This window comes from Phascolarctos cinereus, unplaced genomic scaffold (assembly GCF_003287225.1).
Source record: "Phascolarctos cinereus isolate Bilbo 61053 unplaced genomic scaffold, phaCin_HiC Scaffold_4;HRSCAF=312, whole genome shotgun sequence".
In the NCBI taxonomy this organism is placed as follows: Eukaryota; Metazoa; Chordata; class Mammalia; order Diprotodontia; family Phascolarctidae; genus Phascolarctos; species Phascolarctos cinereus.
This window is the reverse complement of record NW_027555847.1, coordinates 353996980-354009670: the sequence shown is the minus strand read 5'-3', so window position 1 is coordinate 354009670 and position 12691 is coordinate 353996980. Positions and strand designations below refer to the sequence as shown.

Below are 12691 nucleotides of genomic sequence, written 5' to 3'. Positions count from 1 at the left end.
AGTAATAAAATGATACAAGATAATTCCTAATGACTTAAAATGAAAAATGCTATCCACCTCCAGAGAGAGAACTGGTGAACTCTGAGTGCAGATTGAAGCATACTTTTTTCATTTATTTTATTTCCTTTGCCTGGCACTCAAGGCTTCTTCCATCTAGCACTTACCCAACTTTCTGGTTATATTCAATATTATTTGCCTACCTTTCTAGTTATATCCAATATTACCTCCCCTCAAGTATTCTTCATACCAACCAAACTGGACTACTTTATTTTCTGAACACAACAGCATTCCCTTACTATCATGCTCATAACATTCTTTATAAAATCCTCTTCCTTCCCTTTCTTATTGAATTCTTACCCATCCCTTAAAAGATGACTCATATGCTGCTGTTTCCTTGAAGTCTTACCTGATCTTCCCATTGGCCAGTACTGCTGCTTTTGCATCTCATGGAGCAATTTTCTTTGTACTTCTCAATTCAATGATCATATAATTTTGTAAATTAAAGTTCTATATTTGTATCTCATCCCACCGCTAGACTGTATGTTTTCTGAAGGCAGAGACTGAGTCTTCTCTAAACTACATCTCCTCCAGGGCTAAGAACAGAATTCTGCACATAGGATGTACTTATCAATCAATCAATCAGCAAGAATTTCTTTTAAAGCACCTTCTCTATCCCAATCACTGCAAAAGGCTAGTATATAGAGAAAACAATGACATGTCCCTGCCCTTACAGAATGTACATTGTAAAAAGGGAAACAATATGGAAATATAGAAGTAAACACAAAATATATGAACGAGTGAATGAATAAATGAATTCTATGAGGGAAGGAAGATGAATGAAAAAGTAGTAATTATTATATGTCAGCCTCTATGTCAACATTGGTGAAGTCATCAAAAGAATGAAGAATATGAGGGTGGGCAGGTTTAGAGGTATGACGACTAATTTGGTTTGAACTTGTTGACTTGGAGATAAAACAATCTCTGCCCTCAAAGAACTTAAATTCCAAAGGAGACAACCTATATAAGGTTCACTGTTCAGTGGCTAGGGAAGGGAGTTTTCTTGTGTGTAGTCTCAGAAATAGTGAGTTAAGGTACAGGGCAATTAATTGACATGCCCTTTTTAGAAGTAATGGAGGTACTGATTTCATTACTGTGCCAAGAGCAAGAGGAGAAAAGGAGGAGGAGAGGCATGTGTGTGATAGCAGGACTGGACAGCATTGTGGTTGGCTGTGAGCTCCTTCAGACCTGAATTGGGTTTTCTGTTTGTTGTTTTTTGCATTTCTTTGTCTCCCTAGCACTTTGCACAGTGCTTGGTATGCAGTGAGTACTTAATAAATGCTTGTTGACTGACTGACTGACTGGGTGGGTGGGTCGATGTGAAGTATGGTCTAGCCTGGACCAGCTGGATATAGTGGGCTAGATGAGTTTGCACTCTCTCCAATCAAAGCAGCTCAGCCTAGCATGGTAGATCCAGAGCTGAGTAGGATTATCTCCCCCAGGACCTGGGAACATGATGGATAGTGGTGGTGAGGTTTCTGTAGGTCCCATAGGGAGGGTGCTGTTTCAGTAGAGGCCCACAAGTGGAACAGAAGCAGGGCAGGCAGATGATAAGATGCCTGGGGTGGATAGCTGGATGGGATGTGAACATACCAAGTAAATGTGGGATAAGTTTGAGAAGGCTCTTAGCAGCTGGAAGGATCAGGAAAGGACTTATGTAAAGGGCTATCTTACTAGCTGAGCTTTGAAGGAAGCTAGAGATTTTAAGAGCTGGAAGTGAGAAGGAAGTACATTCCAGGCATGGAAGCTAGCCTGTGCAAAAGCAGACAGATGAGCTGTGGAATGCTAAACATGAGGAGCAGCAAGGAGGCACTTTTGATCACAGTGTCCACAAAGAGGAATAAAGGAGAATAAGACTGCTAAAGGCAGATGAAACTTGAAGAGTTTATTTTTGGGTCTAGAGCCAATAGGGAGCCACTGGAGTTCAGTGAATATGGGGATGATAAGGCCAGACTTGTGCTTTAGGAATATCACTGGCAGCTGTGTGAAGGGTAGAGCAGAGAAAGGAGAGACTCGAGGCAAACAGAGATGTATTAGTAGGCAATTGCAGTAGTAAAGGTGGGGACTGACCTAGGGTTGTGGAGAGAAGGTCTAAGGATGCAAGAAATATTATGGAGACAGAAGGGACAAGACTTGTCAATTGGTTGGAGATGTAGCTATTATAAGTCACTCCAGGATCTTTTTTTAAATATTGATTTACTTATTTTTAGTTTTCAACATTCACTTCCATAAGATTTTGAGTTCCAAATTTTCTCCCCATCTCATCCCTCCCCCCACCCCAAGATGGCATGCATTCTGTATACCCTTTCCCCAATCTGCCCTCCCTTCTCTTTCTTCCCCCTCCGTCCCCTTCCCCTTCTATTTTCCTGTAGGGCAGGATAGATTTCTATACCTCATTTCCTGTATTTCTTATTTCTCAGTTGCATGTGAAAACAATTTTTTAAACATGTGTTTTTAAAACTTTGGGTTCCAAATTTTCTCCCTTCCTCCCTCCCTACCCACCCTCATTAAAGACTCGATACCTACTCCAGTATCTTTGCCAAGAAGACCCCAAATGGGGTCCTGAAGAGTCAGACATGAATGAAATGACTGAACAACAACAAAGGGTGTATGTGTATGTGTATAATATATAGCATGTATATTTTATATAATATTATATATCTATATCTAATATCTCGATTATACATAGCTAGATTATTATATAAATTATATATTTAATATGTAATAGTATATAATATATATGCTAAATGTTTGTAAAATGAATGAATGAATGAGCAGTCCAGGACCAAAGCTCAGGTTTGCCGATTTCCGTTGCAAAACTTTCTTTTATACAGGTAGCATCTTACATAAGTTTTGATTCAGTAGCAATTTTTTGGTAATATTTGATAAACTGGGGAGAATTGGAATGAATAGACAAGGTAAACTGTGTCAAGTTATGAAAGAAGCAAAATTAATTTTCATCATTCTCCTGTCATAGTAGGGGAAAGTTTCATGGAGGAGATGGGATGTGAATATCACCAGTGTTTGTACTGGTAGAAAGTAGTTGGGGGTGGAGTGGGGTGGGGAGAGTGAGCTACAGTTGCAGAGCTCAGCTTAGGCAAAAGCACAGAGGCAGAAATGAGAAGGGACAATAAGGAGTGTTAGGAGGATAGTGAGGAGCCTGACCTGACTGGAGGTATGTCCATTGATTGTGGGGACTTGGGGAGTGGCTCCTGGGGGGCTTTGAAATGTGCAGAAATTCATCTTTGGGAGAAGAGTTGAGTCTGACAAGTCAGTTTTACATGCTCGGTTTTTACTGTAGGAACATTCTTATTGTTTTTGGCAGGACAGTTGTTTTTCTAATGAGTGTAAAGTTAGCTACTTTAGCTTATCAGCCAAAAAAGGTTACTAATGGGTGCCTAGCTGGGGTTTCTCCTCCTGAGTGACTTTGGATGCCCATTATATAAATAGCGTACAGTCCCATAACCTGAAGAATTTTAAGAAAGGTGAGAACCACACTATCCACTTTAAAAAAAATTCAATTTCATTTTATTTTCAGTCCTGAATTCTCTCTCTCAGCCCTGCACCACCGCCATTGAGAAAACAACAAAGACAAGACCCATTGCAAATATGTGTGCCAAGTAAAATAAATTCCACATTAGCCATGTGAAGGAAGGAAGGAACAGGAGGAAGGAAGAAAAGAAAGAAAGAGAGAAAGACAGAAAAGAAAATATGATTCAGTTAGCACTCTATCTCCATCAGCTCTCTATCTGGAGGTGAGTAATATGTTCATCATCAGTCCTTTGGATTTGTGATTAATCATTGCGCTGATTCCTAAGTCTTTCGAAGTCATTAATATCTTTATAACACTGTTGTCATTGTATAAATTGTTCTCTTGTTCTAGCTCACTTGGCAACATTTCTAACTAGGATTTCCATATTTTTCTGAAACCATACTATGGATTACATAACTTGTTTAGTTTATCCACTTTGGAAAAGAGTGACAGCTACATTGCCCTGGGAACTGTCACCACATTTATTCAAAGACCTGGCTGGAGTTTTCAATTCTCTGTACTGTGTCTCACTTGGCTTTTGTGGCTAGCTGATACCCTAATTAGAGCAAAACTCTTTTGAGGGAAGAATTCCTGATGTCTAGCTTTGGAAGCAGTTTCAAATTCTGCACTCCACCCCACCCCACATAATCATTAGGGATGTCTATCTATCCAATATTACATTCTTCTAAACCAGGGATCCTTAACACAAGGTCTGTGACTGTATATACTTACATGCATACACACATACGTATATCACACACACAGTATTTCAATATAATTGATTTCCTTTTTAAAAAAATATATTTTATTTATTTTCCCAATTAGACATAAAACAATTTTAATATTCTTTTTTTTCAAATTTTGAATTCCAAATTTTCTCCCTCCCTCCCCTCCTTCTCACTGAAAAGGCAAACAATTTGACATAGGTTATACATGTGTAGTCATGCAAAACACATTTCCATATAAGTCACGCTGTGAAATAAAACACAGATTTAAAAAAAAACAAGAAAAATAAAATAAAGAAAAAAGTATGTTTTAATCTGCATTCAGGCTCACCAGTTCTTTCTCTAGAGATAGACAGTACCTTTCATCATAAGTCCTACAGAATTATCTTGGATCATTGTATTGCTGAGAATAGCTAAATTATTCACAATAGATCATGATACAACATTGTTGTTACTGTGTACAATGTTTTGGTTCTGCTCATTTCACTTTGCATCAATTCGTGTAAGTCTTTCCAGGTTTTTCTGAGAGCATCCTGCTCATCATTTCTTACAGTACAATAGAATTCCATGACAATCATATAAAACGACTTACTTAGCCATTCCCCAATTGATGGACATCTGTTCAATTTTCAATTCTTTGACACCACAGAAAGAGAGCTGCTATAAATATTTTTATACATATAGGTCCTTTTCCTTTTTTTTTTTAATCTCTTTGGCTTAAAGACCTAGTAGTGGTATTGCTTAGTCAAAGGGTATGCATGATTTTATAGCCCTTTGGGCATAGTTCCAAATTGCTCTCCAGAATGGTTGAATCAATATACAACTTTACCAACAGTGCCTTAGTGTTTTAATTTTCCCATATCCCCTCCAACATTTGACATTTTTCTTTCTGTCACATTAGCCAATCTGATAGGTGTGGGTGGTAGCTCAGAGTTATTTTAATTTGCATTTCTCTAATCGTAGTGATTTAGAGCATTTTTTCATATGACTATAGATATCTTTGATTACTTTGTCTAAAAACTGCATGTTTATAATTGGATTTCTTTTTTAATCAAATGTAATTTATTCATTTAAAAACATAATTGTAAAGTAAGTTTCACCAGACTGCCAAAGAGAATTATTTGGATCTCAGGTACTTGAGACAGGTTTTCATTCCTGATGTTCTGGGATCTGAGAAGTTCCTTCTTTTATCTCTCTGCGTCATCTTGGACATTGGCTCTCACTTCTCAGTGGTTCTTTCCTTAGCTGAAAAGTGGTCATAATATTGTGATGACACAAAGGAGTGGTGATGCTGGCAAGAGGATACATACAGACCCGCTGCAAAGAACTTTTTTTGGTTTTCTGTTCATGAGATAGAAAGCGTTCTACATTATTGGATTAAATAATTATAAAATTATATTTTTAAAAATTTTAAATAAATTTTGATTCAGGATGTCAACAGTATTACAATAGGATGTGAAGTTTCATTTTTCCTAGTTTTTCACAAGATCCTTCGAAGAGAGATTGGTCTTACTTTCCTCAGGAATGGGAATGTACAGGCAAGTCAAGGAGAACCATATTTAGTAAATTTGGCTTCAGGGACAAACTTTACGAAATATGCTCAGGACAAATTATACTAAAGGCTCTAGTTTATGAGGGGCCCTAGGCATTCTCATTTCACTCCCAGCTTGATCTACTCTTTGCACTTCTTTATCTCCTCACCTTGCACCTACATTGTAGGCACCTACTCTTTCTCACACTCTATTATGCATTAGCTTTCCTCATTAGAATGTCAGCTCCTTTAGGGTAGGAACTATCTTAATTTTCTTGGATTTGTATCCCTAGTTTGTAGAAAAGGGCCTAGCAACATAATTGTTGTTGTTTGTCCTTTGTTCTTGAGGAGGACCATGATATCAGGAAGAGGATGCCATGACTTCCAAGTGAATTGGATTTAAGTGAGGGAAGGCTGTGCAAAGTCAACAACCTCACTCTCTTCCAGAGCCATCTGGGCCCAGTGGCCAGATATAGATCAGGAAGGCTTGAGATGGCCCTCCCAGCACATAATAAGTCCTTAATAAATGCCAATTCTCTCTCTCTCTCCTCTCCTCTCTTCTTCCCTCTCTCTATCTTTTTCCCCCCCCCCAGCTTATTCTATCTGATCTGATCCTATCCTACCTTATCCTATTTATTTATCTTTTTAGGATAAATTTAATCGGCAGGGTCATGGGATAAGAGACCCCAGGACACAAGACACTGGAGACCTTGGGATGGCATAAGCTCACTGCTAGGGAGCCTATCTGGTGATGGGATGGAGGAGAAAGGGTGGGAACAGGCTGAGGAGGAGCTGCCATCTGCTACCTTGCTTCTTTTAACACTTATTCTTGATGACAAGGTGCTAAGCTCAGTAGTTTTTAGTGGGCCACAGAGGAAGGCTCCACACCCTCTAAATGTTGGCACCCTGGGCCCCTGGTTTCCCCACCCCTGTTAGGGGTCTGAGGTTAAGTAACTTGTCCAAGGTCAGAAGGATAAGTAGCAACAGAATTGTTGTTAGCTCCCTAGCCTCTGACTTCAGCACCAGTTGTTCGGGCCATTATGGTATTGCCTGATTTAGCACCTCTTTGCAGGGCAGTACCTCAAGGACAGCAGAGGGGTACAGCTGTGGCCTATGTGGCTGTAAAAGAATCAGACAGAAAGGAGGGTTGATTTCATGGTAATGGACACTCTGGCTGCCCTTCTCCCCTGCTAATTTGGAGTAGTCAGTTTATGATGGTTCTGTAGGAGTTGTTCATATTTGGAAGGAAAACCAGGTCCCCTTTAAGGAGACGGTTATGGAAATGGCTGACTACAGGCTGGCTGGCTAGCTTACACATATTTACTAAAACATCTGGGTGCGACATATACACAGCTGTTTGCTGCATCTCATCTATCAGCAGGACACAGTGAACATGGTAGTTACTTTCCTCAGGGCAAGTTAGGATAAGATGGGTAGAATGGAGTACAGTTCAATCCACAATCACCTATTGGGCATTTATTACTTTGAAGGTTAAATAGCAAGTAGCCTTGGACTGATGGAATGCCTTTTAGCTTCTTTCTTGACTTTTACACCAAACCCCAAAAGTTGCGGGATATTTGACTGTGAAGGTTCCAAATGGAGAGAGGATATGACAACTCAGGCCTTGTCAACTTTGTACAATGCTGATTTCTGTCCCAAATTGCCCATTTTGCAGACTTCTATGGAGAATTAGGAGAAAAAAAGCCTCCTTTAGTGGTGAGTATGAACAGCATGACATACTGTTGTCCCAGGAATGTGGCTGCATTCCCCAAATGATTTAGTGAGCTGAGTCACCATTAGTAAGAGCACTAGTTTGAAGGGCTTTTTTTCCCCTAGTAATGGGAAGTACAGAATACTGAAGAAGTAGTAAGCTTGCTGCTCTTGAAATCAAAGATCTTCAGTTCAGATCCAAATTTTGCCATTTACTATTTGTATATCCTTGGGCAAGTCATTTCTTTGTTCTGGGCCTCAGCTTCCTTATCTCTAAAGTGATGTGTCTGGTTCATGTGAACTCTAAAGTCTTTCCCAGCTATAAATCCCATGAAGTTTGTGTTAATCATCTGCCTAGTCTCATGTAAAAGTCAGCAGAGAAGTTTGAGGCCATGGAAGAGACTAAAACTGCCTTGTCTAGGTAAGGCTTGAACCCATAATCTTGGCCCCATTCCCATACCAGGGAACTGTACTATTCAGCAACTGACTTCAGTTGGATAAAGTTTTTTGTATGCCAATAACAACTCAGAGGTAATGGTAAATGTCATGGATAGGTAGGAGAGATTTCTTAGGACTCTTCTGTGGTTTCTTCTTCCATTAATGTTAATAAATCTCTCTCTCTCTCTCTCTCTCTCACACACACACACACACACACACACACACACACACACACATACACACACACACACATACACACACACACATCTACTCCATTCTCAAAGAAAAAACCCTCACTTGGTCCATCTATTCCCCACTAGCCAATATCTCTTCTCTATTTCATGGCTAAATCCCTTGAAAAGGCCATAATCAGTGTCTCCGCTTCCTTTCCTCTTATACCCTTCTTAATTGCTGCAGTCTGAGTCCCAGCTTCATCATTTGACTGGATCAATTCTCTCCAATGTTACTAATGATCTTTTAACTGCCAAATCCAATGCATTTTCCCCCCTAAGTCCTCATCTTTTTTGACCTCTCTGCAGCCTTTGGCACTGTTAATCACCCTGTCCTCCACACTCTCTTCTCTCTAAGTTTTCATGACACTTCGCTCTCCTGATTCTCCTCCTACCTCCCAGACCATTCTCATCATTTTAGGGGTAAGGACACAGGTCCAGAGAGGTAAAAATAACTTGCCAAAGGTTACACAGATAGAAAATGGAAAAGCATCTATCTGAACCGAGGTTCTCTGATTCTAAACGCAACACACATTCCACTACTCTTGGCAACCTCAAGTTAATGTTCTTACTAAGAGCGAATCAGCCAAGTCAATCATTTGGGGAATGAAGCCATATCTAGGTCATACCCACTGTGGGTATTCTTTGAAGCTATGCTCTGGTCCCTTATCTCTTCTTTCTATATGCTTATTTCACTTGATTATCTCCAGTGCCTCTGAATTCCATTTTCATCTCTATGCAGATACTTCTCAGATCTACTTGTACAGCCCCAACCTTTCTCCTGACCTTGAGTCTCACATCTCTAACTGACTACTAAATATCTCAAACTCGAAGCTCCACAGGTATCTTAAACTAAACATGGCCAAAGCTGAACTCATTATTTTACCACATAAACCATTCCTCTTTTCTAATTTCTCTCTTACTGTCAAGGGGCACTACCACCCTCCCAGTCACTCACTCAGGCTCACAACCTAGCTGTCATTCTTGACTCCTCACTCACTGACACCCCATATCTAATTAATTGCCAAGTTGTGTCAATTCTACCTTCATAACATCTTATATATATACATATATATATATATATATATATATGTATATATATATATATACCCTCTTCTGTTCTCTGACATTGCCACCATCTTAGTGCAGACTGTCATCATATCATGCCTGGACTACTACAATAGCCTGCTTACTGGTCTGCCTTCCTCAAGTCTCTCCCCAGCCCAGGCTACCCTCCATTCAGCTATCTAGTTCTTCTAGTTCTAGGTCTCACCATGGCACCTTCACTTCTCCATCTTCAGTCAGTTCCAGTGATTCTTTATTACCTCCAGGATCAAAAATAAAATTCTCTGTTTGGCTTTTAAATCTCTATATAACCAGCCCCTTCTATCTTTCCAATCTTCCGACCTCTTACTCCACTCCATGTGTTGTATAAGTATGTGACCATGGCCTCCTTATTATTCCTTGCGAGAGACATTCAAACTCCCATCTCTGCATTTTCCCTGGCTACCCCCCTCCCCCATTCTGGGATCTTCTTCCTCCATATTTCTGTCTCTTGGCTGCCCTGGCTTCTTTCAAGTCTCAGATAAAATCTCACCTTCTGCAAAAACATTTTCCCCATTCTGTCCCCCATTAATTCTAGTGCTTTTACTACCATTTATCCAGTATCTATCTTGTTTATATGAAGTTGTTAGCATCTTTTTTTCCTCATTAGATTGTAAGCTCCTTGAAGGCAAGGACTGTTTTTGCCTTTCTCTGTATCTCCAGCACTTAGCACTACACCTGGCACACAGTAAGTGCCTAATAAATGCCTCTTCACTTGACTTTACACATGCACATACCCAAGAAAAGCCTTGATAATTGTCAGCTTCGTAATAAAAACTCATGCTGCTGACTGAATGTATTTAACATCAGTCAAAGCTCTCTGTATTAAGTGGATAGAATAAGAATATTCTTATTTAGGATCAGACTTCTTAGGCAACAGTTTCAAAGGCCACATCCTTTCCATCCTTTCCTGTACCTAGTATCCCAATTTGTTTTCATAGCTACTGATTTTTATTCATTTTCTATACTTTAAACTGATGCAAGAAATAAAATACTAAGAAGTGTTAAATTCATTTTATTAGCAACAAACATCTGCCAATATGAAATTATTCCATGTGGGAAAAATGGGATGAGATAACTATCGAAATATTAAAGTCAACAAAAAACATTAGAAAGCTGAAATTGGGATTCTTGGCTAGAGGAGCATCTACATCTGACTGGAATGGTTTCCTTCTGAAGAAATAGGAAGACTTGCTGAATGAAGTTCAAAGGTCTGGATTGTAAACCAAGAAGTTGAGATAAGTGTTGGGATCTGGCAGTATAGATTTCTCAGGCTTCTTGTAGGGTTTAGTAGGGCATCTTCTCCATTCATTGATGTAAAAGAAACTCATAGAGCTAAAAAGTTTTAAGAATTGTCCTCTCAGTAATAAACAGACTCATACACTGATCATAATGGCCATTATTACAAGGCAGTCTTTCTAGACTTCATTTTTTAAAAAAAAATTCCCCATCAAGTTTCCAATAAAAATATCTGTTCATTTTCATAAGTAAAACCCAATTTCTATATAATCACTGGATTTCTTCTCTTCACAGGCTTGATCTGTTCTTATCAGTCAAAACATGAATTATTTAATTTCAAGAAGGATGCATTAAATGCTTCTATATGCCAGTCACCATGCTAGATGCAGAAGACAAAAACAAAAGTGAAACATCCCCTGACATCCACAAACTTGTATTCTGCTGGAAAATGTAAAGTGTACACAGATAAGTAAATACAGAATGTACGTAATCAGTAATCAAGCATTTATTAAATACCTACTATCTGCAAGCACTATGCTAAGCATTATACAAAGGCAGAAATGAAATGGACCCTGACCTTAGGGAGTGTGTATTCTATCTCACATTCCCTTCTATAAAGAAAGTAATTTTGGTCCTACCAGGGTGCTAGACATTACGAAAAGTAAAATTTGACAGACATACAATCTTTCTATCCCAGAAATTCTAATCAGAAAAACAAGACATTATTGCTATAGATATAGATGTGGTGAGAAATGTTTATGTTATGAACCCAAATCTAGACCTTTGAACTTCATTCAGCAAGTCTTCCTATTTCTTCAGAAGGAGACTATTCCAGTCAGATGTAAAAGTTCCTCTAGCCAAATATGAAAAATGAAGGTAGAGTTACTTCTGCTTAATTCAATGATTTTAGTTCTTTCTTTCTCATATATCTTATTATGATAAGTAGCTCCAGGTAATGAGGAAGAGAGAGGGAGGGAGTAGCAGGAAGAACAAATTAGGTTGGAGAGGAGGGTAATGTACAATTGAGCATCAGGGAAATCAACAAACCTGAGCAGAGCATTATGGTGATGAGAATTTGTGAATAAAGGAGGAAGAAACCAGGGTGAGGTACCCAGGGGAGTATACTACAGGTCAGCTGGAGGAAGTAATTAGAGAACAAGATGCTGAGGAAGATCACAGAGCAAGCACAGGTGCAAAATATGGTTCCAATGGGGGATGTCTGGATAGCTGCTGTGTTTTACATAGCTCAAAAGTGACTAATGGATAAATTCTTGATTTGCCCTTCAGAAAATTTAATCTTTCAGAAGGTGTGGACAAGCAGCTAAGTAGCTTTGTTCTTTTGAACAAGATTCCAGATAATAAGCAGGGAATGAAGGGTAATGTAGAATTGACTGGAATTTAGGGATGCAGTGACTATACCATCTTTGAGTTTGTGATAGATAAGAACACTGAGTGTAGCCTCATGCATAGCTTTGACTTTGGGGAATATGAGGAACTTGGGAGGTTACTCAGTAGGAAAGGAAAGAGAGGCTTAAGTACTGCCCTTCATGTAGGTAAGGTATCCCCTTACAGTTGTTCTACTTGCAGGGAAAATTGGGAAATGGAACTTTTAATCAAAATTTAATCACAAAGTCTGCCTGAGTTGTGCCGTATTTAGGGACATAAGAAATCAGACAGATTCCTGGAGATAGTGGGGTTGGGGAATAGGGAAGTGGACCTGAATCTACCCAAGTTATAGAGAGCGGTAGAACATGGTAGCTATGATGAGTTATATTTCTAAGAGTAAGAGCAATGAAGGTATGCCTGCTTTAGAACTGCCTCCCTGGCATGGAGATTGGGATGTATGAAGGGGTACAACAAGAACTGGCACATAGTAAGTGTTTAATAAATATGAGATTGAAGTGATTAGTGAACTTGAGATAAAGAACTTTGGGAACTGTGATGAACAGAAGTATTCCAGGTTTGAAGACAGGTAAATGTTATTCTTAATATCAAAAAAGGGGGAGATACAGGTACTTTCAAACTACATAACAAGGTCAATTTCTGATAAAATTCTAGAGTAGATCCTTGGAGGGATGATTTGTGAGTAGTTTTAATGGAAGCAACAATCATTAAGGACCAGTTT

General features: G+C 39.0%; 1 long non-coding RNA gene across 1 annotated transcript in view; it reads left to right on the top strand.

Annotated features, from left to right (window-relative positions):
- Positions 1 to 10981, top strand: part of LOC144456680 (uncharacterized) — a 119864-nt gene extending 108883 nt beyond the window's left edge. Inside the window, exons 3-4 of the long non-coding RNA XR_013485696.1 lie at positions 3596 to 3812; positions 10861 to 10981. This is a non-coding gene — a long non-coding RNA (uncharacterized LOC144456680). The remainder of the gene's footprint in view (positions 1 to 3595; positions 3813 to 10860) is intronic.
- The last annotated feature ends 1710 nt before the right edge of the window (positions 10982 to 12691 follow it).